Below are 26722 nucleotides of genomic sequence, written 5' to 3' on the forward strand. Positions count from 1 at the left end.
ATGCAATCAGAATGTTTGAGCCCTCAAGTGAGAGCAGCCGTACAGTGCAAAGGGACTAGCAGTTAGACCATGCCGAGTAGAGCTGTCTCTGTGTCCCAGCTCCATCCCTAGGTCCATCATCTGCAGGATAGACCTTCACCCCAGCAGCAAGTCATTTCCTTCCAGCTTGAAGCCTCACTTGGGTTCTTGAAAAGTGTATATGGATGGTGATCAGGCCACCACTCTGGTTGTGCTTAAGCCTGTTGTGGCTCCCACAGCATAAGAGCAGCCTACTACAAGTTGCATTGTGTGTGGACTGCTCTACCTGGCCTGCCTGCCTCTGGAAAAACAGATCTACCAGCACCTTCAAGCACGGAAAGGTCCCTTGCTGGTTTCTGAGAGTTGGATGGGAATTCAGTACAGAGTGGTTTTAAATTGTTTATGTTCACTGCATTATAACAAACCCTGAGTCAATAATTACTTCCCTGAGGTAATATCAACTGCACTAACAGCATGAGAAATTTGATCTGCTCGTTTCCTGGTTTTGGCCACAGCTTGTGAAATCACAACTATCAAACACAGAGTCTGCATGAAAGAGCCATTCTCTGCTGTCTACACAGCTATTTTTGTTTCTTCGTAGCTTATAAATTAAATAATCTTTGAGACTGGAATTGCTCGGGATGTTTTTTTCAACCAAATGGCAAGTGACTTTAGAGCACCTGGGGAGATGGAAATCAAAATAATTTTTGAGTCACAATTGTGGGGTTTTTTAATGTTTAAAACTGAAAATTTGTTCCTAAAAAAAAAAACAGATACACATATACTCCGAGTTTGATCGTCTCCCTGGAGAAGCATTCATAGCTTCAGTGATTTCCATGGAGTTATGTCAAATTACATGAGCTGGATATTTGCTCCAGGCCATTTTGCAATCCCAAACAGCAGCAACATGATAAAGATCTTGACATATTTCTGAAAGGAAAGCAAATGTGACTGATAGACTGGTTGCAAAAATGTCCTTCATTAATAAAAAGTCACAAGTGACCGAAAGGGATACTAATGACATATTTCACCTGTTTGGAGCTTCATTTTGCAGTCCCTTTAATTGTATTTATCAACCACATTTTCCTAATCTTTTCAAAAGTCTGTCTTCCTCTCAGAATTAAGGCTTATTTTTTGTGCGGTTTAAGATCCGCATTTGGGAACCTTGGGGAAAAAAGTCTTTCAGTCTCTAAGCCTGGGTACACCCTGGAAAGACAATCAGGCCAAAGGACTACAGCTGCAAGATAACAGGGAACTTAAGATATGAAATGAGGCTCAAACCAAAGACTATGCAAAATGCAGGTATAAGTAGAGGCAGCAGCACTGGTGTTGTATGAAGTAGCAAGCACTGTAATTACAGATGGTGTTCTGAGGCCACACATGCTTACTGTGTGAGCATGTAGAGACTAAAAGCATAAAGTGTGACCTAATCCAGAACACAGTAGCATCCTTGGAAAGAAGCTCCAAAGAAAATTAAGGCAAAAGAGATATAATCTCATAGCATCAAGCATGAAATGACTGAATACTTTGACTTCTTCAGTTACTCCTACCTTAGGCAATAAGACAAGCTTATACTCTAGGGGGAAAAGGAAAGTTTATGAGAATTATAGAAATTGATCACAGTGTTTTATTTGTCCATGGTGTAGAGGAATTTCTCAGAATCCAGAAAAGTCTTTTTTCCCCCTCCCCACCCACTCCCATCCCCCCAAACATAAACAAGAAATATGCACTGAATTAGAGTTTAAGTCTGGTTTTCCAAGATAAAGAGCTGTAGCATAAGCAAGACCACAGTCCTGCTTAGGAGGCATAAAAACTGTCTAATCCCCTGATTTGTGCAGCAACAGAGGTGAAGATCTTGAATACTTGTACAACACATAATCCATAATGGAATTAAATTCTAAATCAATTACAAAATGTTGAAGCTTTTATACTATGTAGCTTTTTCCCCTCTTCTTGAAACTGATGTTAGTGAATAAGTATGAATAGATAGCACTGGAATCGACTAACGGTAGGGATAACCTCAGAGTAGTTGTAGAGTTATTCCTGTTCACTATCTGACCTGCTCTGCTTTATGTCAGTGTCTACTTTAAGGAGTAGGAATTGTCTTTCTGTACTGTGGTTTATGTAGTGTCACAAATGTTGATATTGATCTCTTGCAGCAAAGCTATCTGTTTGATCTCACAAGTATAAGAGCATGTATGTTATTTTCATCAGGGCCTTTCCAGTCACTTGATTCATTGGTTTTGCACAAAGCATGATTGTAACTGGGCAGTGAGGAGGTGGAAGTTGTATGTGCAGAATAAGACTTAGCAATTCCTATATTTCCTGTAAGACAGAGCCTATTTTGTGGTTGGCTTGTTATGTTTGGTCTTCATTTAAAAAAAAAAAAAAAAGTATCTCCCCAGCACAGAGAGCAATGGCATCTAATTTTCCCATCTACTGTTTGTAAAATCTTTATTAAATAAACTTTTATTTTACCTTCTCCCTCTTAACTTCTCCACTAATTCTGTGACATGGTAGCCTTATTCTGAGTATAAATGTCCTTCCTCTCCCAGTCAGAGATAATAAATGTCCTTGACAAAATAATACATCTTCATTTTTCACAACAGAGTTGCCATTCTGCTGGTTGCTTAGAAAGCAAAATTATTTTTTTATCTGTGGGAGCAATTTAAGCTGAGATATCCCAAGCTGACGTTATAACCTTGTTCAGTTGATACATCTGGTGGTATATGAGCTCTCCCATAGCTGTATCCACATAAAAGGTTTGGGTTTGTATCATGCAATGGGATTATGATTCCGTAACACTACGGCTGTCGCAGGTGGGTATTCTCCTAAGTGAACTCTGACTCACTTGTCATTTGCATTCTTGTAAGGAGGAAAATCCTTAGAGATGTAAATCAAAGGTATTAGTAGGACACAACTCACATTCATCTGCAGGAAGCAGGAAAAAAGTGAAAATCACCATGGTCTTGCATTGTATCATCTCCCTCATAGGATCAGTTGAGCATTATTATTGGGTCACAGTTACTCCCAAGCTGTGCAATATCCTGTGGATGTGAATTTAGGTGTGAAGTCTCATAGAAAGTCTATGGTGAAGATGATGTTGAGAGAGACTCAGGGTAGGGTTCGATTTCAGAAACGGAATCTCAACATACCTCCTTGTTCATATTTACATGGGAATGAAGGGTCTACGCTCTTCATGTCCAGCTAGGACACTTGTTTTCTTGGCCCCTTTTTTGCTAACAGCCACTTCAAACCTAGCAGTTGCAGAGTACACACACACTAGTACAAGTCTCAGGATACATAGCACATTTCAAAATTTTAATCACAGTCACTGATCATTGTTCTTCATAACCTAATTTAGTTCTTCAAACAAGACAATTAAAATGCCAAGCTTCATCAGTTGCATTGATTTTCAGGAGCAGCCTCCCACTTGGCTACAGCCTTGGTTGGAAATGTCTCCCTACAGGCTCTGCTCTTTCCTTGCCCTATTCAAATCCCAGGACAAATCTTGAGAAGTAGAAACTCAGACTGAAAGACTTTCTTAGTTGCATGTGATTCCTGATGATATCCAGAGGGTGCAAGAGAAATATGAGTAACTTTCCAGCAAATCCTAAAGCATTGCCACTCAACAAAATACAGTTGTTTACTGTAGGAGCTGCCAGTTCTCCAGTCCAACTAGCAGAAGCAAGGCAGCTCCTCCCTGTGATGAATTTCCTGCACCACAACAACTTTTCAAGCTTCAGTTTCTAACCAGAGTATATACTTTAAAAAGAGCTGAAGCCCATAGCAGAACAAACAACATGTCTTTAAAGACTGGCAGAGCGTTCATCTTCTTCAAACCTTCCTACATTTGAAGAGAAATAGCTACTTGTGCCTTAGGAGAATCATAGAATTATTTTGGTTGGAAAAGACCTTTAAGATCATTGAGTACAACTGTTAACCTAACAGTGCCAAGTCCACCTCTAAGACATGTCCCTAAGAACCTCATTTGCGTGTCCAAGAGTATGCCCGCCCAAGCCATGAGCTTCTCCAGGAGAATGCTGTGGGAAACAGTGTCAAAGGCTTTACCGAAGTCTAGGTACACAAACATCCACAGCCTTTCCTTCATCCACTAAGTGGGTCACCTTGTCATAGAACGAGGCAGGTTGGTCAAGCAGGACCTGCCTTTCATAAACCCATGCTGACTGAGCCTGATTGCTTGGTTGGTTGTCTTGTATGTGCCACATGATGTCACTCAGAATGATCTGCTCCATGACCTTCCCTGGCACTGAGGTCAGTCTGACAGGCCTGTAGTTCCCCAAATCCTCCTTCCAGCCCTTCTTGTAGATGAGCGTCAGGTTTGCCAGCTTCCCGTCAACTGGGACCTCCCCAGTTAGCCAGGACTGCTGATAAACAATTGAAAGTGGCTTGGTGATCATCTCCGCCAGCTCCCTCAGCACACTTGGGTGGAGCCTATCCGGACCCATAGATTTGTGAATGTCTAAGTGGTGTAGAAGGTTACTAACCATTTCCCTTTGGATTATTGGGGCTTCATTCTGCTCCCTGTCCCTGTCTTCCAGCTCAGAGGGCTGAATACCTGGAGCACAACTGGTCTTACTATTAAAGACTGAGGCAAAGAAGGCATTTAGTACCTCAGCCTTTTTCTCATCCTCTGTCACTGTGTTTCCCCTCACATCCAATAACTGATGGAGATTCTCCTTAGCCCTCCTTTTGTTACTTATGTATGTATAGAAACATTTATTGTTGCCTTTCACAGTGGTAGACCAGCTCAGCTCTTGTTGGGCTTGGGCCCTTTTAATTTTCTCCCTGCATAACTTCACAGCATCCTCATAGTCCTCCTGAGTTGCCTGCTCCTTCTTTGTGGTAGTACTTTGGTTCCAGAGTAAATGTTGTCAAATTGGTACATTAGATCTAGAGTCCAACATAAAAACTACCATAATAAAATTATACTGCACAATAACTCATCGTCATAATCATTCCTAACTACTGAAGTCTAGACTGCTTCAACTGTACCTTAATGAAAAGTTGAGCTTTAAAAAATTCAGAGGAGGGCACTACAGAATCTACACAATGTGGGATAAAAATTAAGTACAGATGAGAAGTAAGAGAGAATATGTAATTATGAAGGGAAAGGCGAAATCTAGTCACTTCTTCCTGTTTCTCTAATGTTACAATGAGAGAACATCACTCTCTGGGAAGATTAATAGCCGCTAGATATAGCTTAGAACAAAATAAGAGGAAATAATACTCCAAACAGCAGCTGTTTAACTTGTGCATTGCACATTAAGAGAAGATCACCACATGATTTTCATTGTCAAAATGTTGAAACAGTTTATGGTCTTCAATAAATACCTCTAATTATAGGTGATGATAAGAGGACTTAATGAGAGAGTCATGATTTAGACCTTTAGAGGATCAGTGCCAGGCCCAGGTCTGTTTTACTGTGGATATAAATGCTGGGCTCACACTACCAGGAATGTTTAATCCATGACTAAACCAGAAGGATCTGAGTCCACAGCATAAAAAATAACCCTGAGGTCTACATTGTTGGGTACTCAGGATTATTAAGCCCTAGAAGGCAGTAATCAAACATGCCAGAATTTATAAGATCAAGTAATATTTACAAGATCAAGACAAGATTTACTCCTGTACTGGCTCCTGAAAAGATTGGATAGTATATGCATCCTAATCTGAAAAGGTCTTTGAACACACTACATCCAGAAATAAAACTGGGCATCTTATGGCAGCACACGTTCGTAGAATATTAGCTGTCTTTCACAGAGCTGAGGTGACAGCCACCTTGAATCTCACAATGTTTTATACCTCACCCCCTTCACTTCTCCAGAGATTCCTGTTTAGTTAAAAAATGTTGACAGTAGGAGATCTTAATTTTTGGCAACAGTTTCCTTTTTTGCATTTAAGTCAAGCCAGTGCTACTGGACCAAATATTCAGCTGGTATAAATCAGCATTAATCTGTTGCTTTCACTGAACCTCACAGACTTGCCTCTTAGCTTCAGTCACACTGGTCTAATCTACACAGAGGGTTTGCCATACTGCTCATTGTAGTTTGTGCAGGTTCACTGACCATATTCCTTTAAGCTAGAGCCAGTGAGACCTCTGACCTGATCTCCTTAGGGCTTTCACAACCCAGGAAGGAAACAGACCAAATGGTCACTGCCTCCTTGTCACCACTTGGTAGACAACTGGAACATGGAGCAGTGCCCTCAAATTGTGTCACTGTGCTTCTGGGATTTATAACTGAGAGAGATTTTGCAAAAAAATTACTCCAGTTACCTTGGAATATCTGGTATGACTCCACATTTGAGATTTTTAGAGCCTGCACATTATTAAGATGCTCATGAGACTAGGATTGCCAGCAATGAGGAATGAACCAGAGAACCCAGCTTCTCGTTGTGGGAACCCTCTTGTTGCGTGAGGTCTTTCAGCTTTCCTGTGTAGTTCAGCCACCTGGAACACAATCATATTAAATGCATATTTTCTCTGGCATCTTAGAGTGATGTCCTTTGTAATTCAAGGCTTAAAGAATCAAGAGTCAGTTTGGGATTTAGTGACCATTTAATTGTATGTCCTCCCTATTCTATGTTATTCATATGCAAAAATATGAACAGTCTAGGTGACTCCAAGTTTGATAAAAAATATACAACTAAATGTACATTAGAAAGATATATGTGTAAGTAAGTTTTAAGGTAAGGGAAAAATATAGAAAAAGATACTTGCAACTACTAGATAGATCATTGCAGGTACAGAATTATGCACCTACAATTTTTCCCCCACCTGCCCTCTGAATTTTTGGAATACCCTTGCTGTCATATACCTTGCATTTTTTGTTGCTTTAGGTGAATCCTAATGCTAAAAATAAAAAAAGGAAGTAAAAAGAAAAAAAAAAATAGAGTAATTCAATGGCAAATTGAAGGAACATTTAATCTAATGAGTGCCTGCTTTGAACTTCTGCAATGGTATGAAAACTTGTCAGATTACTGTGTTTACTCAATGTGGCTGCTATTCATGAGGCTGCACATTGTATGTTATTTAGTGCTGCATGTAGGTGCCCCCAGAGCTCAGGACTGTGGTCACATGTGCAGAAACATCTCGATGCTTTGTTGCAACCTATTCTGATTGCACAAGTACTATTAGAATCTTAAGAGAACTTCCTGTGAGGAAAATTCAGTGGCTTTTTCCAGGTTTCATTCAAAACCAACAAGAACAGAAGCACATGAAAAACTAATGGAGAAAGTAAGTCAGCTGAACTATTTCCAACTTTGAAAGAAGTGCTGAGCAATTTCAGTTTAAAGGAAGCTTCAAGTAACAGAAACAAGTAAACAGATTAATTTGGATGAAACCAAGATTGTATTCAAAGTAAATCTGAGCACTGTTCTTCCTCATAGAATTATACTTAGTGGATGTAATATACTTTATATTTTATGAAAAAATATAGGCAATAAAGTCTTAACTTTACAGAATGATTTCAGCTTACACAGATAAATGTCACACAGTAGCATTACCTGATGGAATCCAGAACTGGAGGGTGGCTCTCAGCAAGTTATGCCGTATCTGCGTACCTTGTGTTTATCATAAAGTGCCAAAATATGTTTTTCTAGTGAAGAAGTCATCTTGCAGAATTGTGAGTGAAAACAGTATTATTTAAGAGCTAGTACCAAATATTTGTATTAACTTGCTTATATAGCTGAAAACATCGCATGAATAGAAGCTACATGCAAGTGTGCAGTTGTTAAGCATTAACTGGAAAGCAGGAAACATCAATTGCTTTTTAGTGGATAAATTGGCAGGACTGGCAAAATTGAAGGCTGTTAGATATGCACACAGTAATTAGGGACCCAAAATTTAGCTCATGTAAAGTAATGAAAAGTCTAGAAGCACTAGGTGAGAAATCTGGAAAAGAGTAATGCCAAAATTGATCTGGAAGCTGCGCTGAATTGCAAACAAATCAGAAGTTGTAACATTACATCATTGTAAGGAGCAGCAGCAGGTGCTTGGGTTTTGTGAAAGAAAGTTTGTATCAATGTAGGAAGTACGTAACAAAAAATCTTAAAAGCTGTTTTAGTATCTGAAACATTAATACAAGCATGTTTGGCTCTTGTTTATTAATTTTATGGCATACTTTAGGCAAAACGAGTATAGTGGAGGAAACAGGAGAATAAGCAACTAAAAATTGACAGGGAGTGAGTGGGTGAATATATAGCAAAAAAAAAATAAAAGGACATGAAAAATCTGGAAGGCAGCAATAATGTCAAAAACCTAAAGCTACTCCCTAAGCCTTATTCTTGCAAAAATGTATTTTTATAAAGGATTTTAAAAAATATTCTAAACACAATTATAGAACAAATACCCCACGTTGTTTGTGGAAACCAAGTAAAAGAATGTAAAGCAAATATGCAAGTAAACTAATAACTAGTGTTTATTCAATTACTGTTTTGTACAAACAAGCAGAGTGTTTTAATATCAGTTTGTAAACATCTCTCTTTACTCCAACTGTATGCTCAGTTGATCATTGTTTACATGCAAGTCAGTTGAAAATAAGCACATGCAAAAAGCAGGCTAAAATTCAAAGGAAATAGCCCTTAAAAGCACAATAAGAACAGGTGGAAAAGGATGAAGAAAACAAAGGAATATATAAAAGTTATTGTTCAAACTTTTTACTTGATAAACAATGACAGAAAACAGTCAACCAGAGAAAGACAGAAAAAATATCTGCTCATCTTGTATAAACTCAGTTGTGAATTGGCAAACAGAAGATTTTAAACAAGACTGTCTGCCAAGAAGAGAAGTGGAAGTCCCAGCTGTAATTAAATAGATTGATTCCTCTTCCTCTGGAAGCAGCAGAGCAAGAGTTTCTCATTGACATTTCTCAAAATGTCCCTCTTTCCGTGGCTATCGTGGTGAAGACCACCTGTCTCAAGGCAGGCTGAATTAGAAACAGTGGAGGAACTGGAGATTTTTAGGACTTACAGCCTTTTCATTCAGTTGCTTACATGAGAAGGAAAAGGATCTGTTTAGAGAAAGAAGGAGTGCTCCAGCTGAGGACCTCTCTTCCTTCCTGCCAGGGGAGCTTCCAGTCTGCCAGGGAATTCAGGGAGGAGAAAAGGGCAGCAATTGCCCTCAGCTGCTTCCCCTCCTCTGCTGAGAGAGATGCTTGCAATGCAGATTGATGCGCTCTCTCCTATGAGGAGGTTAAAACAGAAGGGAATTTGCTTTTCAAAGGTTATTAGCTTTGACGAATAAACCATAAAAAATATAGATCCTAGTTAGCTCTCCCCCTCAGTAGGTCCACTCCCTTCCTCACTGAGACAGTTGAATTATGCATGAAACTGAGGACACACAACCTTTATTGAAACATCTGAATCTTCTCAAGCCAGGTTTCAGGTTTCTGAGTTTTTCTACCCCAACTGATATTGGTTGAGCAACCATTCAGCTTTCCTATTGCAATGAGCCAAGGATGAAGAATTTCTAGTATATGATGTAGTCCCTTATGTGAGGGCAAATCAGTAGAGTAGTGACTTGTTCTTACAGCTTCCTTTCAAATACACTTTTCCTTCACTCTGTCCTCTTTCCTGAAGTGCACACCCCCAGAAGCTAGTGCAACCCTGCAGAATGCCAGCTGCTCAAAATCCAAGGGGAAGCTGCCCTTGACAGTGCCCTTTACTGCCTGGCTGTGGCCTTGCTGGTTGGACAAGCCAGCTGCTCCACTGGAGGATGCTGTGGGGGTGGTTGTTTTGTCACACACCTCAATAGGCAGCATCTCGTGGGAGGAACCCAGACTCTTCTTTCCAAGCTACCTTGTTATGGAAATCTGAATGTTATTAGATTCTGCAAGACCTGACCTTTAAAAGTCAGGAGTGCAATTAACCAATCTGGCCAGCTCCACATCAACAGCTCACGATAGCCTGGGAGAGGCAGGAACCAGACAGTTCACTTCTGACTAATGTCATTACAGAGGAACAGGAGGTGCACTTAGACACTCTAATTAAACTGCAGCAGGTCTGCTCAGCAGGCTGTTATGATTGAGTGCAAACCAGAGCTACCATGCAAAGCATGCTTGAATGCATGAACTTCATCTAATTACATGGCATATCCATTTTTGTGTTGATTTTCTGGCAATAACCTGTCATGCAGCTGGTAAAAGAAAAGGAAGGTATCCAGAGAAATGGGGATCCTGCTCTGTCAATGCTCTGCTGCAGAAGCCTCTATGCTAACTTTATCAAAACTAGTGCATAAAAGCAAGGCTAGAATGGAGGGAAAGGCAGTGTAGCCAGAAGATTGCCTTCATTATCTGTGTGAGTGACCCTCTGCTCTGCTGTCATTTTTATGTCAGAAACAGCCCTGCATGTAAGTGTGCCTCTGAAGATCAGAAGAATCATTTGCTCAAGCCTGACTGTGTTTCTTTGGTGTAGGTTGAAGATCCAGCCTCTAGAGCTTCTGGCCAGTGATAAATGGTCACTCCTCTCTCTTCCTGTCCATCTACTTTAGATATAGACTTCAATGCAAAATAGAAATTCTGCAGAAAGGTGAATCTTGCAGATCTGCTGGGCTCATTTTTGCTTTTTCTGGTATGTCAGTTGACTGGAATAGTGGACTGCATTTGGGTCAGTGTTTGCTGTGCTTTCCACTGGGGATCTACTGACATTTCTTGCTTCTTTCTCTCCATTCATCCTGCTCACAGTGAATTACCTCTGATTTTGTGCAGTCCTTTTCTGTTAACACACAGAAAACCTCAGACTTAAAATAAAACTACCTTTCACTTGGATTAAATGGGTCAAGTCTGAATTTGGCTTTCATTTAGGCTGGAAACATGCCCACTCTGCAGTACAAACATTAAGTCAAACCTAGTCAGTTGATGCTGATTGGTTTGGCCTCTTGTTTTGCTCATGTCTTACTCAGAGAAGCAGATGAGTTTTCTTAACAGTTCACTGTGAAGAACCACAGGCTCTGTTTAGTCACAGAGAGCCTTGGGCTGTCCCTAACCTTCCTACCATATGCCAAAATTATTTTGCATACTCAAGGAACCCAAATATTCTTAACATTATTGGCAGCTGTCTATGTCATGGGAAAAAACAGGAAGGATGTTCTTAAATGTGGCATTAGCTCCCTGCAACTCTTTGCCAAGGGACAGACATGGACTCCTCCGGGTTGTAATCCAATGCAGGAGCCTAATCTATCAATTAGAAAAACATCTTGGAGAAATTAGTCTTGTGAGGCTAAAGCCAGCTATTGAGACTAGCTCCCTGACACAGCTTAGATCTTAGCCTAAGCCTCTAAGTTTTCTTGCATTTAGTTGATTGGGCAAGTGAGCAACTATACATTTCATATCTATTAAGCAAACTGGGTGCAGGAGCTTGTGCACTGATTTGTTTAGGGTTAAGAACCTAACCCAAGATCATTTGAAGCCTTCTAATTATTTCTCAGCTAAGCTCCTGGATTCCCCCTCTTTCTTGCCTTTCTCTGTTTGAATACTGCTGGTAGAATTTGCAGCCAAAACACATACTACTTTGACTTTCAGAAAAACATTGTTGGAACAAAACACTCCAACAACTTTGTATTTGCTCCTGATTTATGTTTGTGGTTTTTCACATCTACTTTGCTTTCCCATATATCAGAGTAATGTTAATCCAGTTCCATATTAATGCACAAAACTTCTGATTATTTTAAAATAGAAATTATAAGAATAATTAGAGATATTGCCAATATCACCTGTAACAGAAGTCTAAACTGGCATAGAGTGCATTAGTACTTACAAAGTGAGTGGAGGTTGTACCTCTTTTTGGAAATAATGAAAATTACAGAATTTGCAAGTTATAAACAGGGACTGAGGGCTGAAATTTTAAACATAAGTATGTCCCTAGAGCTGCAAATACATGCCAGGAAACTTGGTGCTTCTGGAAAATCTGATTAGGCCTCTATTTGCATCATAAGGACTTAAATATGCTTATGGTAAATTAGAACTTTCAACAGGGGCTGATGTTGGATCTGGGCCTTTGAAAAATATCTGTCCTCACTGATGTGATTGGGAAATCTTTCAAATGCCTTTTAAAGACTTCCAAATCTTTTAAGTTCAGGTCATCCAAAATTTGGACAACCATAGAACAAATGATATTATAGGAATTTGCTCAGATTGGGCTTTTGGAGACAAATACAGTTTATGATCTTATAGAGCAGTGGAAAAATCTTTTTGACAGGACTAGGTGGAAAAGACCCATGGGCCATCAGCTGGGGTGCATGGGGGTGCATGGGGGTGCAGCCATGCACCAAGTTTATGGCATGAGTAGTTACTCATTAACCCCCTTTCTTATGATACTTGGTACTGTTCAAAGGAAGAAAAAGCCTCATATTTATGGCAATTCAAGTCCTATTGGAGAGAAGTATAAGAAAGTTTATCTACTACATAATCTTTTCAAATTGAATTAAAGTTCATTTAATTTGGCTTAAATCATATACTTGTCTCCTCTGTGGATAGATCACAGGTTACTTGCCTATGTTTGAGAATCAAGATTCACACAGGTACCGAAATCTAAAGACTGGTGGGAAATGTGGCCGATGCTATTTGGATGAGTAAGGGGAAAGACAGGGTATGGGAACATCATTACTAAGAACTAGTTCAAACCATAGTTAGCTGAAAAGTTACTACATTTTTTTGTCTGAAGATCCTCTAGTGAAAAAAAAAAAAAAAAAAAAAAATAATAATAATAAATTCCTTCCTAAAAGGCCAGGAAAAGAAAGAGAGTGTGATCAAGCAGAAGGATGGGGAACCCCACCATGAAATTTTACTGAAATTTGAAGTATTTCAGTTGTCCTTTCAGAAAATGGAAGATGGGGTTGGTGTTCGGAGTGGCAATAGCCTAAAATGGCAGCATTTTCATCAAAAAAGTTCCAGTAAAATCTCTACCAACTAGGGCAATGTGTGCTAGTCATAATGGTACTAATTTTTCTCTGCATACTTCCTCTACTTCCCTTATATCGATTTAACTACTGTTTGACCCCTCAGGCCTCTGATTGTACCAAACCAGCATTTTTACCGTGATCCCTTTGGCACACAGCTCTGAGATAGCTCTTTGGATGCATTAGTCACCCATTGTGGTTTACAGCACATCCATCTGCCATTTGTTAGGTGCTCTAGTCACAGATGGTGGGAATCTAGTTCAGGTCTGGTGGAGCAAGACTGTGATGAAGCAGCATCTGAGGCTAATCCAGCTAGCAGTTACTGTCCATGTTTCATTACCTGTGTGTTTATAGAAGTTTGTGGGATGTTGTTTTCTTCCTGTATTAGGCTACATGGGTTTTTTTAGTAACTAGCATAGCTTGAAGAAAGATCCACTGGAATCAATAAATGAGGCCTTTGCTTCGTGCGAATGACAGGAACAGACAGGCAAGAACTTGGACTGATGCCTTCCACCCAAATTGGACACTTTTAAAGTACATGCTTCTAAGGCAATAACCCTGCCAACACACTTCACAGCAAGAGTGTAAACCCCCCCAGCACCAGCTGGTGAGCGGCTGCAGTCCTCCCCCCAGCATCATCTAGACAGTTGTGGAAGGCCCAGGCAAGTGGGTGAGCAATTAAAGAATAAGGAGAAAAAGTAGCTAGCCAGTTGTTAAGTTCTCTGCCCAAAGAGTTAGAATTTGACCTAACAATCCTCTTCCCAATGATTTTTGAAGTTGATTTAGTTTAACCAAGTTTTGTTACAGAAGTTAGGAGTAAGCCTATCCACATGAGAGCTATTGAGAAATAGCAGTTGTACTTTAATTTACATGTGAGATGATTTTCCCAGCGCAGACAAGCTTTTCAGAGCCATGAATAGCAAACCAAAGACTTAGGTCTTAAGATCAGTATCTAGTCAAATGCTTGCAAGAACCCTCACACAGCAGGCATTGGAGAGATGAAAAGCTCTTTCTTTAGGAGACTGCTCTCTGTTGCAGTAATTTAGTCTAAGCCTTCTTGTTTCCAGCTACTGCAGGCACAGTGATTTCAGTCTTAACGTCTATCTTGTAGGGGTAGGGCTACTGCTGGTATCAATTTGAGAATATTGCTTATCACACCTAAACAACTCCCCAGGGGCCTGAGCTTCAACCTACAGAAAGAAAGGCAAAGATGTTGATGACTTCAGTGGGTTTTGCCTCAGCCTCCATTCAAGGAAGGAAGAATTCAGTACAAGAGTCATCCCAGAAATATATAGCTAGGTTGAGCAATGGCAGGCCACTTGCCAACTGTTGAATAATTTAACAGCCCAATCAATAATAGCTTTCTGATACATATTCCTCTAAGAATAATTACAATGGCATGTGAGTTTTCTGCCCTTTCATTGTCAGCTTGATTTTCAGGAATGTTTTTCTCTTTTTTCAGCCAATGCCTTCTGTCACAGTGGCTTATCTGACAATAAGTTGCAATGAGCCTGCTGCTTCTCTGCTTTCCCGAACACACAGTCCTGGCCTTCTTATATCCTCTATTAATGAGTGTCATACCTTTAAACGTTGTACTTTATCTAATTAGAATTAGTATAATGCATGCTCCTTTTCTAACCAGACCATACTCATTCCTTTATAGTGAATAATTCATCTCTTCTTGTGCTTGGTTTTTTTTTGGTGTTTTTTTTTTTTTTTTTGGGGGGGGGGTGGTGCGAGGGGTGGGGAGTGGGACTGGGGGGACAAAACCCTGAGGATTGGGAGGGAAGGGAATTCAGAGAATGGAGAGGAATAACAAAATTCCTCCTCCAGCTCTGACATTGATAACAGTGGGGAGAGCAGGAATCACTGCCTTGACTGCTCATCCTCCAGGACAACAGGTCAAGCGCATAGAGAAGCTAAGCACGCCTGGTGCACAAGTGTGGTGGAGCAATGCTGCTGGGGCCAAGAGCAGGAGCACTGCAGCTTTTTTTGCCATCCTGAGGCTACATGTCACTAGGGCTCCATCACATCTGCCCCAGGTGGATGGGCAGGAGGTGCTGAAGTCCTCTCAGGTGCTTTGGCATCTAAGCAGCAAGGCCACAGACTCCTGTAAGTGGAGCTTAAAGACCATATCTTCTATTCTATATGAATCCAAAACAATAGAGATGGGATCAGGCTCCTTGAAAAATAACCCTTGCTCCTATAAGAACAGTGAGCAAATCTCTCAGCTTTGTCTTGAGCTCATCTGGAGCTGAAGAGTTCATTCCACCCTGCAGCAGGGTCATTTGTGAGACCACAAGACTCATCTTTGTCTCCTAGGGAGGCTATGTCAGGGTGCATCAAGAAAGAAAAATATCAGCTAAATTTGCATGCTCTTTTAAAACTATTTAAGGAATTGATGTTTATAGACTATCCTTGCTGTCTGTAAACAGCTCATTGAAAAGGCAGTTCCTAACAAACGAGAAAATAAAATGAATGCTTTCCTTAAAGGTATATCAGTGAGAGCATTGTTTCAGCATCCAAGCAAAAAGTACAATATGTATTTCCAAAACACTTCTGCTTTGTCAGTCTCAGCTTGTCTACAGTGATAATCCATTTATCCTGGCAGCAATACCATTACACCTGGGTTTCACATGAAACTGAGGAATGTGCATAGAAACTAAAGACCAAATTTTTCAAAAGCTGGTGAGGGGCTGAAAGAGGAAGCTATGTTGTGAAAGAAATTTCTAAAAATGCCATAGTGATTGGTAGGGCAAAACCAATTTAAGCATTCCCCACACTGCCTTCTGCTTTCAGTTTGGCCACTTTGGCTTTTGGAGGCATTGTGCCTTTTTTCAGGATCAGTGGAATGATCAGGGTTAAATAAATAAAAAACAAAACCAAAACAGTCTTGGGGAAAGAACATCTTTTGAATCAGGATAATTTCATTAGTTCCATGTAGAGCTCATCCCCACAAACACATGAATCAGCACGGCTGGGTGGTTGGACTTGGAGAGCTACAGACTCAGGAGTGACAACAAGAGACTTGGTGGGGGGAGATGGATGAGAGAACACTGGGGAAGGACATCCTTAGAGACCAACACCATTTAAATGCTATTGGGCATCATGCTGGCTACCTCTCTGCCCTGCTGGGCACACTGAGATTTGAAAATGTGATCACCCATTAGTCTGGCCAAAGCCAAACATGGCAAAGCCAGAATGTAAACCACGTCTTGGATTGGCTCCCTAGCCACTGTATCAGCCTTCATTATGAGCAATTGGAGGTTTTCTTACTTGTCAAATTGCAGATTCCCATGGCTGTGTTTCCTCACAGCTCATATGATGTCATTGTGGATGGCTAAGCAAATGCAGATTGCTGCAGTCAGTATACAGTACTCTGCAGGGCAGTAATAGGAAAAATAAATGTATATTATTTTATCCAAGTGCTGGCAGAGAAAGTGGAGTTGTTTATATTATCTCTACTCACTCTAAAAAGACCACGGGGTGAAACTGAGGAAGTGTTCTTAAAAAAAAGCGTGGAAAATAAAACTCAGAAATGAGAGGTTTGTCATGCTGGTCTGAGAAAATAATAGAAGCTACTACCACCATAATTACAAACTTCCGTAGTCCTGAAGTATCTCTGAGCCCCTGACACTGTATCCACTGCAGCAGCATGTACCTACAGACCCTCAGGAAGGAGGAGAGGTTCCTATCAGGGGAAGATGACACAATGCACTTGCAAAACTGCTGTGGGATCTTTAACATCCCCGTGGAATAAACAGGAACTTGGTGTTTGCAGCCTCATGTAAAAGGAATGAAGAAAATCCCATCAGTAAGGTCACTTTAAACTGGATAAACCACTGAATGAGGTAATCACTGGAAGATTCCTGAATCTATGACTTGTTATCTTTTCTATCTGTGTAATTTCTATGGACAAGAAGATCTCACACAGATAGCAACTCACATTTTTGGGGTATAACTTATTCAGCATGAATAAATGTCACAGAGCTTCCTCTTAAAGCAGACCTTTAACTAAATATATATAGTTACATAGCTGAGACCAGGATAACACTCCCTGTAGCTATTGCACTCTGGGGAGGCAGGGGCAGGTTTCCTGGCAGCTGTCGTGAACATCATAAACTAAGTTATGTTAATCCTCCAAGCTTCAGACTTGAGATAAGTCAGAGGTTTTACAACATCCATTATCTACTACTGTGTCTTTTATTTTGTTTGGAGACATATGGTGTTTATTAGCTGAATGTCCTTAAACATTGAAAAGGAAAGCAGAAATTTACCATTTAAATTTAGATCATGCTTTACTTCTGCCACACACACACACATAATTTTAAAGTTTACTCTGAACAGTTCTCAGGTTTGTGTGTACAGATTCCACGCAGAAGGCTAATAATAACCCCTACATTATTACAGGCACTAAATGAGTGCTTATAAAGTTGTAGTTGCAGCCAGACATAAGATATGATAGTTGTTTATCAAAACAATGAATTAATTTAAGTTCATCTAATGGTGTTACTAGTACTGGGAACCAAGCACACCATGCTGTAGTATACTCGCTGGACCACTTAGCAGTGTTTATTTTTGCCCATTGTAACATGCCATAGCTCTGATAGGAAATCATTACTTCCAGGTTGTGGGATGAATTAATCTTCCCACTGACAGTGATTGTATGGGATGAGTAGTGATGTGAGATTAGGCAGATTATCAGTTAGGCTTCAGATTTAAACAGGATTTGGTCACTAGTGATTTATGAAGAGCTGTTCTCCGAACACACCTGCTCTTCCAGCCTGCTCTACAAAAGAAAAGAACTGATGCTGTTACAGCCCCTTATGGTGGCTTACCAGTCTCATCTCCCTTAAGATCATTTTTTTTGCCTCTAGAAATGAGCACCTCTACAGCCTGTTAGAAAACCTTTATTCAGACTGAGCTTTCCTCTTCAGCTAATCATTTCTCCACTTTGCAACATACTTCTTTGTACTGTGAGAAAGAAGCATGTGGTCCATAGCATTTAACTTATGTTTTACTTCAACTGTTGATCACAGCCTTTCTGTCATTCACTTTTCTTCTTGTTTAGTATCACAAACCCTACTGTGGAAATGATACCTTTGTCTCTTAAAGAGCTTCTCTGCTCCTACTGCTGTGTCTCTTAATTCTTCATGTGTAATGACAAAATTGTTTGCCATAAAAAAAAAAAAAAAAAGAAAAAAGATTGCTGGTACAAACAAAAGTTCAAAATTCCAGGTGGCAAGCAAGTAACAGGAGCAGATGTCTTAACAACACAGAGAAACCGATGAGGGTGAAAAAAAGAAAAAGCATAGATAAAACATGAGAACAGCTGTCAGGACATTTGCTACCACTTTCCATCAGATGCTAGAGGGAGTTGGAAGATTATATACTATGTTGCTACTAACTAGTCATACAAGCCTGAAAACCATTGTGGTTTATGTCACTGTCTGATGTATCTGTTCTTACATGCCTTTCTCCATTTGTTTTTCTGGGAACTTCTCCAGCTGTCTAGTTCAGGTACTTGGCAATGAGCCTGTCAAAAAGAAAACTTCCTTATCTTCTGCCTTCAAAATTCCAGGTAGCCAAGGAGCTGCAATGCAAAATCAACTAATAGCACAATTTGAAAAGAACGGGTTCCCATAAATATTGTATTGTGCAGTGTATTAAAAAGATGCAACATTTATCAATGCTTAGGTCTTATATGTAAGAGGATAATGAAAAATGCATGAGTCAGTTTTCAATGTATTTTGTTGCCCTAATTCTTCATTTTCCTGTGACACAGCCACCTTACAGGCATGCCTCTATCGACTGATGAGCCACAAATCAGTCAATAAGGCTGATACAAGCTTTTAGTGTTCACCTAAGCTCCTTTGTCAAAGAAATCTGGAAATTGCACAGGACATATGATCTTTCAAGATTTTACTGTATATCCTACTCCAGCTGGATTGTAATTGCAATGTAAAGTTTTTCCAGGTTATCTGACATTTTCATGGAGCCAAACCCAGAAAGCCAGGGTGTGGATGTAAAAGAAATGAAGTATATTACAGAAAAACCCAGGGAACAGCTTGTTTTTTGTTTGATGTGAGCTCTAGTCTCATCTGATAAACTGCACACAGACTTAAATTGAGAAAATTGTTACAGTTCGGCTGAGAAGAGAGTGATAGTCTGTTCAGACTGACCGCACAGAAACACCCAGTGCTGTCTACCAAAATGAAATGGAGACCTCTGCATCCCTTTACATCACTGGGTTTCTGAGATAAATGAGAAAAGGTAGACTTTCTGCTATTTCTAGTTACCATTTGTGCTCACATATACAGACTTGGTGAAACAGTAGCACAGCAAGGCACTTTCACAAAGGTACTTTTTGCCATTGTGAAGGTTACAAATACAGGCAGTGATCCAGAATTAATGCCAGTGGCCTTGCTCACAGTATGCTAACTGCCCTCTCATTCAGACTGACTCACCAAGGCCTGATAAAACGCGATTTTTAAACATTTAGCGTTGCACTATGTCATCAGCCTAGTAGCAAAAGAGTATGTTTCATCTTTCCAAAATGTGTTTGTCAGATCAGGACATACCCCAGGAAACAAAATGTCTTTTGCTCCTGGCACAAACAGCAGTCAGTGGATGATGAAACACCAGCCAGACCCCAAAACTATCAAGTGCTCATCCAGCTCATTGAGCTCCTTTGTAGTGGACTCCTGCTAAGCAGGGATAAGGATTTACAGCCAGGTTGCTGCTGGCAGGCAGGATGCTCTTGCAGAACACCTGGGCCTTGTTGACCAGCCTCTATGCTGACCAAAGATTCACACAGAGCTGGCTTTTCACTTTGTTGGCAAAATTTCTTCATCTCTTTTGGGCATTAGACCACGCTTCTTCCCCTACTCCCTGTGGAAGGGTTGCACAGCTCTCCCAGGACATGCAGACCTTCTCTAATAAGGCAACTTCACTTTTCTGCCCTTTCTTCCAGTTTCTCCTGTTCATGTCTTGCTGTCTGAGCAGGGGAAGGGATCAGAGCAAGAGTCATAGGAAGAGCTAAAGGAGAGCCTTAAATAAAGCAAAACAAAACAACAACAAAAATAAAAAAAAATAACAACAGCATAAAAAAAAACACAACAAAACCAAACAAAAAACAACAACCAAAATAAAACAAAACTGAAACAAAACAAACAAAAACCACACAACAAAACAAAAAACAGAACAGCAACAAAAGTCCCCACTCTCCCATACTGTCTGTGGCTTCCTTCTGTGCTCATGCATGTTCCTCCCTTTGCACTGTCAGGGAATGAGGCAGCAGCTCCACACTGTTCTAGGAGCAGCTCAAGACACCACCCAGATGGCCAGCCAGTCCTTTCCTTCAGGAATGCCACTCACGTAACTCACATTGCCTGCACCTGCTCATCACCGGCAGAGCAAAATCAACTTTGAGCTCTTTCGGGACATACAGATAATCTGAAACTGAGTAGCTGGTGGATGCTACAGCCAAGAAAGCGCATCTTTGCCATCTCCCTGTAACAGCGGATCTGGTTAAAAAGCCCCAAAATTTAGTCCCATGCGTTTCTCCAGTACAATACAAAATAACACTGCAGTGAATAAAAGAACAAAAGGTAGGCTAGTGAGGCTAGGTTTGTTTGTTTGATTTAAATCTACATTTCCTAAGTTACGGTTTCTTTAAGAACAAATGGTGAGGTGTTCAGGCATTTCCTTTGAAAGAGAAATCTAAAAAATCTAGCTCACTTCCAAAAAATGGCCTTTCTGTTCAAAGTGCATTTTCCAACAAAAATTCATTCATACAAAAATGCTTTCACAATAAACAGATCATCCTGCCATCCGTCATTTCCTTTCTTCCTTTTTCCTTTTAAAGATGACAAACTAATTTGACAAAAAGAAGAGAGTAGGATATTTTCTGAAGTCATCACTGGGAGAAATGCAAGGGGGGGAAAAAAAAAAAAAAGCTACAGCCCCCTGAAAATGTTGTCCTCTTGCCAGTGTCCTAATAAGGACTGGAGGACTGGATTGTTAAAGAAAAAAAAAATCTTTCCACCCCTTCTTTCCTTCTTTCTTCTGAAAAGATTTTGTTTATTTTTTCAATTCTTTCTCAAATAAATCACTTTTTTTTTTTTTCACCTTGAGATGGGAGGGTTTGGGCTTATGTCAAAGTTTTAGACTGAGAATCCTATTCTACTTTACTTTGCTCAGTGTCTTTCAAAACAGCATGTGTCAGTTTTCTAGAAAAGCAACAGTTATTTGTGTGATTTCATCCATAAGACTTGCTCTACAGCCCAATCAGAACTATACTGTCTCAGACACAGACATCTGGAGGTGTTACCATTAACTATGTTTTGAAAAACCATATGTGTTAGTAATAGAACACCAGAAAGTTTAGGTTTCACAAAGAGACGACATAACAACTTATACAGTGAAGTCAAGAGAGGAGAAATGGTAGAAGTATGGTTATTATACACTATGTTCCTAAAATGATCAAAAACATTAGACACATCAGTCTGATAATTTATCTTTTTTACGAGTGGTGCCCTGTAAAATAAACAATCTTGTATTACAACAGTATATTTCGGAACAGGATAATATAAATTAAACCTCCTCCTTGTATTCCAGCTGTTGTAAAAAAAAATGCATCCAGCACTGAAAGCAACGGACAGAACATTACTACAAAAATCCTCCTGTTCAGTGTTGATGGGAGGAATGACTAGCCTAAAGGTGTATTTTGCAAAATTCATGGTTGACTATTCCAGATGAATATACAGAGAGATTCTTTTTCTCATGAAACTACCACACCAGAAGCAAGACAAGAAACACATTCTGCTATTAACATTAGGATGTGGTTATAATCAAAAATTTTGATAAATGACTCCTGCATTTTCTTTATTCAGTACTGAATAAGGGAAGTGGCCTTCATTCCGCTAACATGCCTATGCCAAGATTGCTTTCTCCCCTATCTCTGAATAGTGGCAAATTTTGCCTCTAGCATGGGAAGCCAGACATCTCAGTAAAGGGACAAACCAACAATTCCCTAACTTCTCACTCAATCAGTGCAAACGCTGCAAGCCTATGAAAGCAGGATCTGGCATAGCTAGATATTGCAGAAGGGCTGGAGCTCCCACAAGACTCCATGCCAGTGCATACACAGGCAGGTAGCACCCCTAAGCCTGGGCATCCCACCTGTGCTGTCTGGTGAGTGTCCTGGTTTCAGCTGAGGTAGAGTTCATTTTCTTCCTAGTAGCTGGTAGAGTGGTGTGTTTTGGATTTAGTATGAGAATAATGTTGATAACACACTAGTTTAGTTGCTGCTAAGCAGTCAAGGACTTATCAGCTTCTCATAGAGGCCTGCCAAGGAGAACGTGGGTTGTGCACAAAAGGTTTGGAGGAGACACAGATGGTACAGCTGACTCAAACTGGCCAAAGGGGTATTCCATACCATGTGATGCCATGCTCAATATATAAAGGTAGGGGAAGAAAAGGAACCTGGGGCGGGGGGACGAAGGAGATGTTCAGAGTTACAGTGTTTGCCTTCCGAAGTAACAGTTAGGTGTGATGGAGCCCTGCTGTCCTGGAGATGGCTGAACACCTGCCTGCCCTTGGAAAGTAGTGAATGAATTTCTTGTTTTGCTTTGCTTGGGTGTGCAGCTTTTGCTTTACTTTTTGAACTGCCTTTATCTTAACCCTTGAGTTTTCTCACTTTCACTCATCTGATTCTCTCTGATATTTATGTATAAATGTATACATATTTTTTAAATTTATATCATCACTCAGCGGAGGACTTCACTGTCCTGTTACCAAACAAAATGTACAAGAATACACAGTGATTAAACACTTCATTGCATGAGACAGCGATTAAAATATGTGTAAAATATGCAGTTTGAGACAGAAAGGTAGTGTAAAACAGACCATTTTTTTGGTATAATTCTTCCTTTGTTTTCCTCCCACTGGTCTCATTTTGCCTCATTGAATTTATGTTAGGTCTTAACATCAGAAGTGACCATAGTGAATGAACCAAGAGAGCAGGGAAGGCAGAAAAATCCTCCTGTTGATGTCTCACTCACTGCTCATATCCCCACATCACTGAATTGCCAGAGATACTGTCAAAACTGGGTGAAACCCTGACCCACATATGCAGAGCCAGAGTAATGACTGCATGTTTACATCCATGACATACCAGGATCAGAAAATTACTCTGCATTACAAGTTTATACCTTCCCATGCACCCCTCCCCAAAAAACCTGCAGTTTCAGTAGTAAATTCAGTTGGTGGTGTTTTTAAAAGAAACCATTACTTCCCAAAGCTGGACACAGAGCTGTTTAAGAAGTCAGTGCATCGCCTGCCAGAATCCTGTGGCACCACCATCCTGCAGGCTGGAGCTCACCACGTATTCCAAGGGGACTGGAATTTCAATAAATGAGGGGCGTCCAAGAGGGTGAATGGGGGATGAACTCTCTAACAAAAATATATGCTTAAAAAAAAATGAAATACTTGGTTTGTGAAAGTGCCTTTTGATCATTATAACCTCTGGTTGTAACCACTCTGGTGCCTCGTGCCAAATACGGTTTACTGATGACACATCATCATGGCACCAGGAATGGACTTGTTGATATGTTAAATAATGGGCCTAGTTTCAGGCCATTTTTATAGCTGAAAATTCTCATGGTGTAAAAGAGTCATCATACAGTTATTTCACTGCAGAGAACTGTAATTTTCTTAGAATAACTTTGAACTCTGTAGCTTTTGGGGAAGGGGGGTGTTTTTCAAATAAAACCCTTCTTCCATTCTGCCCCCAAAAGCTTATCCTGTATTAGTTGGAACGATAACGAGTTCATGGAGATATGCCAGAGCATTTATATGTTACTAAATTCAAACAAAGACCTAAAGCAAGGCACAAAACACCACCAAAAAAAAAGTTCCAACAGATATGGACTGAGACTTTTAAAGCTGATTAAGGGACTTAGCCACACAGGTCCCAAAGAAATTGATGAATTATGTGGTTGATAATGTCAGTTTATATGCCAAGTTAATTCCTGATATAACTTCTTTGTCTTCAGTGGAGTTAGAGTGCAAATATATTTGACAGATAGTCATGTTTCTTCTCCAAGAAAAACCTCTAAAGCAGAGGGCTTAAACATGAGTGAATGAAAATCCTGGACCAAGTTCTACCCTAATTTAAACCCCGAACAAAACAGCTGACTTGGAAGTGAGGGTGTAGGGAAAGGCAGAAAGAGACATGAGTCTGTTCTTCCTTTGCTGGGACGTTACATCAATTCCCTTAGGTACCAGTCCTGTCTCCAAAAAACACAGTGGGAATCCAAATTGCAGTTTTTTTGGAGAGTCTCTGCTTCTAAGCCTGCAAATTCTTGTATTTCACAAGCAGTAAGTGTTTGAGGAAAGGCCTGGACTAGTCTCAGTGGAGAACCATGAAACCACTATCATGTGCTGCATCAATTCCAATCTTAACCCTCCTTCAAAATGCATTTCATTTTCTTTGAGAATGAGCACTGGAAATGGTCATTTTAATATGAACATTGGAATTAGTCACCTAATTTAATCAGAAAACAATGCATTTCAGACATTCTCAACCTCAATTTTATTTTGAATCAAAACCTGGCATTCAGATTATTGGTTTTAGTATATTGGGTTATTTTTGGCTTATTATTAGTATTAGAGTTAAGCATAACTAAATTAAGGCTGCCAGGTCAAGAGGGTGCATACATCTTTGCTAAGTGAGAAGGAATTAATGCCCATCTCAGCTCTTTGTATGCAGCATTGCTAAGGACACATGGAAGTTTTACTGCTTTGCCCAAAGTGTCATTTATAACAGCAGCAGAAGTCTGAGTGCTACAGTTCTTCTGCTGGCAGAAGTTATTTTACTAAAAAGGGGTGTAATCTGGCAGTAAATGAGCTCAGCATAAACAAAAAGGCTCCACAGTAATACCCTTGCTCTAGAGGGATCACTACTAGGGCAGTTGGCACGAGCCAGCAAGCTGGTTTCCAGACTGACAGCCCAAGCACTTGAATGCCCTTCCTACCTCTCTTCTCATTGCTATCTGATTTGACTGAAAACATTCAAAGTCAAATACATTGTTTTAGTACTCAACTAGATGTCAGGGGCTCATCGGCTAAGCACCCCTAATGAGGCAAAAGTGAAGACATTTTCCATCCCACATAGTTTGCAATAGTTATAAACAGAACAGACAGTGGATCAAGAGTATTTTCCTTAGGAAATAATTTTTTTGTATATATATATATATATATATATATATATTTTAGCCTATGCAGAAATGCTCTCTTTGGCTCTCAGAGTTAATGTGGCAATTCTTAGCCAAAGTAACTTCTGAAGTCATGGTCCTGATATGGATGTCATTATACTACAAGAAGATCTCTGTTGCTTATTTTCCGTCCATGATGATGTCTTCAGCAGGACTTTTTACCTCACAGTTTACCTCAGCTGGAATAGTTGAAACATCTAATCTTCGGCCCTGCAAAATAGTGTGGAAGTGAGAAGCTCCATAGGATGGGCTGTGACCATTGCCATGAAGGAGAGCAGCAGAGAATCGGCCAGGCCAGAAGTGGAGAGGCCGAGCAGAGCTAGCCCTGCAGGAAGAGCAGCTCTGCATGGCTCCCCATGTGCACGCCCCCAAAAATGGCACAGAGCACCTGGGTCTGAAGCTGACACTTCTTAGTCACCTAGAGTGCTGAAGTGACATTTTTTTCCCTTCACCAGACCCAAGCAAGTCTTACGCAAGAGCTGGCAGTGCCTGGCAAGCGACTCACTGGGCTTGCTGTGCTCCCCACTGAGACCTGCTAGCAAGGGAGACTAATTGCCATCTGGTCCTGCATGCGGCAGCCACTTCCCACCCTTCCTTTCTTTTCTTCAAGTTTCTGCTTCATATGTGATTATTTGTTATTTCTGCATACAGGCCTCCCTACTGGAGATGAATACAACCTACTGTTTTTCTGCCTCACCAGAGCTCATATCTGTGATCTCTTTTTCTTCATCTCTGTAGCACTCAGTGCCTGTACCATTTCATCCAGCACGCAGAGGCGTACCTCCTTTTTCCCAGGCTCATCTCAACAATTGTGGTCTAGTTCAACCTTTCATTCTTATTGCTTCTTGTCCTCTCACCTTCTTCATTTAGGCTGCCTGCAAAATCATAACACCAACATAAAAATGCTTCTTGTGTAGTGCTCTCATTTCCTCAGGATCAGCTTGTTACCCCTTCAAGTGTGAGGCATAGTTAAATATTCCTGGAAACTAATGTTCTGATTGTATTTAAAAAACAGGTTCCAATTAAGCAAAGCTTAATTAATTTTATTTATTCTGCAGAGTGTTGTCTTGTCCTACTCTTGGGCACAGAAATCTGGGATGTGGGGGATTCTGATGGCTTTAATTTTGAAAAGGATCAGAACTGGGTTTAGCTGTCACCTTTTACTTCAGGTAACTTCAGGTTACTTCTACTGCAACTGAAAGAAAAACAGAACAATCTCATAGGGTTGACAACAAGCAAAATTTTTCCTATAGCTGAAATCATTGCAGTCATAGCTACTGCACTGATACCTCTACCTCTGTTTTGGAAATGCAGAAAGGGTTTTTAATAGTTGGCAGTGGTGAATGCTTTGTTTATACCACCACAAATTCAAGGTACTGCTTAATTTTAAATTAGAATATAATCAATATGCTGACAAAGACTTTAAAAGTTACTTTTTTTTTTTAAAGGAGGTGGAGAGGTAGAAAAAATTAAATGTAAGAACAAAAGTAGCAAGATCTTAGCCCATAAA

General features: G+C 40.2%; 1 protein-coding gene across 1 annotated transcript in view; it reads left to right on the forward strand.

The window, feature by feature from the left end:
* The window catches only part of RERG (RAS like estrogen regulated growth inhibitor), a 106914-nt gene that overhangs the window by 60626 nt on the left and 19566 nt on the right, over positions 1–26722 (forward strand). The gene's annotated exons all lie outside the window — the stretch shown is intronic.

This window comes from Streptopelia decaocto, assembly GCF_964273445.1.
Source record: "Streptopelia decaocto genome assembly, chromosome: 1".
NCBI classification, from domain to species: Eukaryota; Metazoa; Chordata; class Aves; order Columbiformes; family Columbidae; genus Streptopelia; species Streptopelia decaocto.